Source organism: Panthera uncia, chromosome F1 (genome assembly GCF_023721935.1).
Source record: "Panthera uncia isolate 11264 chromosome F1, Puncia_PCG_1.0, whole genome shotgun sequence".
Lineage (NCBI taxonomy): Eukaryota > Metazoa > Chordata > Mammalia > Carnivora > Felidae > Panthera > Panthera uncia.
In genome coordinates this window covers 63,247,895-63,251,257 of record NC_064813.1, presented here as the reverse complement: position 1 = coordinate 63,251,257, position 3,363 = coordinate 63,247,895, and the positions used below count along the sequence as shown (strand labels likewise).

Here is a 3,363-nt window from a genome sequence, read left to right as displayed (position 1 = left end):
CCGCCGGGTGCGCGGAGCCGGCCGGGGAGGGAGCGGGGGAGACCCGCCGCGCGGGCCCCGGGTCGCCGGAGCTGGCCCGCCGTCCTCCCGGGCCTCGCCGCCCGCGAGCCCCCGCCGTCCGCGCGCGGCCGGGGAGAGGCGCGGGGCCGACAGCCGAGCCCGGCCGGGAGCGGGACCCCCGGGGGGATCCGCGCAGCTCGGGGGGGCCCCCTCGGCTCGCGTCCCCCGCCCCCCCCCCCCCCTCCCCCGCCCCACTGGAAATACCTGTCTGCACCCGCGAGCTCCCCGGTCCCGGCCCGGCGCCTCTCGCAGGGTGCCGAGGGGACCGTGCGCCCGGGCCCGGCCTGCCGAGTCGCCCCCTCCCCGCTGCAGCTGCCAGCGCCTGCGACCCGGCGACACAGGCCCGGGGCGGGAGGGCAGGACGAGAGGCATCCCGGGGCGGGGCCCTGCAGGGTGCCGGGCCCTGGACCGCGGGCTTCGTAGCGCTCGGGTCACCCGCGCAGAGACCCCGCGAGGCGGGCGTGACTCTGCTTGACTCGGGAGAAAACGGAGGCGCAACCAGGTGGAGCGACTGGCCCCAGACTTCCCACCTCGGGGACGGATGTCCTGCCGAGCCCCGAGCGGAACTCACACCCAACCTGGACGTCATCAAACCCACCTCCTTAGAGACCTCAGGCCGACAGATGGCTGGCATTTCTGCTCCTGGGAGCTTTCTGCTTGGTGAACTTGGGCCGCCTCAGGGATGGGGGGGTCCATCATGCCTTCCCCAGCAGGCTTCATTAAGCAGCGCACCTGCCCAGGTCCTTTCCATTGACCGCTCACCCCAGCCCGAACCCCCGTGACCCCGCCTGACCACGCCAGGCATTTCATTCATGGAATCATGGCCTCAACCAGGGTGGGGTCAAGGGCTCACACCAGCATCCCAGCCTCCCCCTCCTTCCGGATGATCTCGGCCCCAAGGGCCCACATCCTGGGCCAGGAAGCTCGCCCGCCCTCTTAGGAGTCCATTCCATCCTTAGAGAGGGACTGCTGGAAAGTTCTTCCAGATGTAAACGTCTGTGGGCTTTTTGCCACAGCCTGAGGTGAAAATGTGCCGGGAGAGGGGGAGAAAGAAAAAGGCCCTAGAAAAAGAGTCTTTTTTTTATCCTCCTGGGCCCCTCCCGGGCCAGCAGGTAAAATTCCCTCCCCCCGGGGGGGGGGGGTGGGAATCAGCCACCCCTCTAGTCCAGACATTCATTCATTTCTGCTGTCTCCACAGTGTTTTCTTGAACAAGAGCCCATTTCTTTCAGTTGTTAAAGTCACGTTTCGTAAACTTGGGATTTAAAACAGGGTTCCATTTTAGAAAGGTTTTGATAGGATCTTTTTTTTTTCTGGACGCCTATTCTGTGAGCTGTATTATTATTATCATTTTGCTCTGGTTCACAGGTATCTTCTGGGCTTTTTGGCAAGAACAGGAACCTAGCCCTGTAACTGGCTCCTTCACCAGGCCAGAAGTGAAACTCTGAGTCCCTGAGGCTCAAAAGTAAGATTTTCTTCTGGGTTGCCCACCATCCATGCTTCCTACTCTCTGGGAAAGTTTGTTCAACCAACTAGGATTTTACCTAATCCGGGTATCAGCCAGCCCACGTATTTTCAGCCTGTTCACAAGATCAGACAATGTTGTCAGTTCCAGGGACACTTGACCACTGTGAGCAGTGGCCCGTTTACCGGGGCAGAAAAGCAGTGTGGCTTCTCAGGGCGCCTGGGAGGCTCGGTCGGTTAAGGGTCCGACTCTCGATTTCATCTCAGGCCACGATCTCATGGTCTGTGAGATCTAAGCCCCAGGTCGGGTTCTGCACTGGCATCAGGGAGCCTGCATGGGATTCTGTCTCTCCCCCTCTCTCTGCCCTTCCCCTCCTCGCACGTGCGTGCTCTCTCTCTCTCTCTCTCTCTCAAAAATAAATAATGAAACTTTTCAAAAAGAAGAAAAGCAGTGTGATTTCTCAGACTGTCACCTAGCTGTCGGCGTGCCTGGTTCCTGCACCAGTGAGACCAGAGGTCCAAGAGCCTGCGGTGTTTGTCTGGTTCATGCTTGAATTCTCCCACAGCCCTGAGTACGTCAGGGGGGCCCTGCCTCCTCTCCAGACCCACCTCTTACCTCCCTCTTTAACACACGGGTGTGGACCTCACTGTGCGCTCACAAACCCGTGTCTTCGGGTTCATCCTCTGTCCGGCTAGGATGTCCTTTCTCTCCCTTCCCTGGACTCCCTACTAATCCGGGGTCCGAATTCTATTCACCTCTTCCCTCCAAGGCACGGTCCTGCCCCTCCCACCTCACCCTCGCCCTCACCTTCACGGGGGCCCTGGTCATACCTCACTGTAATGACACCTTCACACACTCCAGGAAGACTTCCTTGAGGGCACACAGTGTCCTTCCTGCCTCTCCAGTGCCAGCCCAGCGCCGGACTCTTGGTAGGGCCTCGACTAGCACCCTTCTCCCTCCCTATTTGCTTTCACCTATTTCAAAGGACAGGCAAATGCTGCAAAGTGCTACCAGGTGGGTATTGTCCCGGCTTCCTGCAGAGCGAGAGGCCTGGGCCTCCCTGAGCTTCGAGTCCACCTTCTGCCTTCCAATTCCAGGGGCCTGGGATGGTTTGGGGCCTCAGCCCTTCTCTGTCTGGAGATGGCGTGAGAAGTACTTGGCCGAGTCCCGGGGGAGAGCCCCGGGCCAGCTGCACAGGGACTGTCTGTTCCTTCATTCACTTTCCGTGGGCCTGACCCTGAAACACAGGGAAATCCGTTGCCCTGTATCTATCTTCCCAGTCAGTCTCCAGAAGCTGTATTACAGGAGTCCGAGGAATTGGGGCTGCGGTTTTGGCCCTGAACCTCAGGCCTGTTTGAAGGTGGGACTGCTTGGGAGACCTCAGGCCAGGGACCTTCTTCCAGGGATGCCGGGGCTTGGGCCCTCAGGGACTAGAGCAGATCAGTTGCCTGCCTGAGGAGCTCTGTGGGGACTGGTCCCCAACCTCAATACCTCCTTCCCAGGCCCCAAGGGGCTGTGTCTCCTGCATAGAAACGTCACCAGGATGGGGCATCCGGGTGGCTCAGTTGGTTAAGCATCCAGCTTTGGTTCAGGTCACCATCTCGTGGTTTGTGAGTTCGAGCCACATGTTGGGCACCATGCTGAGAGTGTGGAACCTGCTTGGGATTCCCTCTCTCCCCCTCTATATCTCAAAATAAAACAAGGAAGGAAGGAGGGAAGGAAGGGAGGGAAGAAAAGAAGGAAGGAAGGAAGGAAGGAAGGAAGGAAGGAAGGAAGGAAAGGAAGGAAGGAGAGAGAGAGGGGGAGGAGAGAGGGAGGGAGGGAGAAAGGAATGAAGGAA

The 3,363-nt window shown here is 59.8% G+C and overlaps 1 long non-coding RNA gene across 1 annotated transcript; it reads left to right on the top strand.

The window, feature by feature from the left end:
* Positions 1 to 81: 81 nt before the first annotated feature.
* On the top strand, positions 82 to 1,946 carry LOC125925988 (uncharacterized). The gene is made up of 2 exons (XR_007458965.1): positions 82 to 720; positions 1,427 to 1,946. It is a non-coding gene; the product is annotated as an uncharacterized LOC125925988 (long non-coding RNA).
* The last annotated feature ends 1,417 nt before the right edge of the window (positions 1,947 to 3,363 follow it).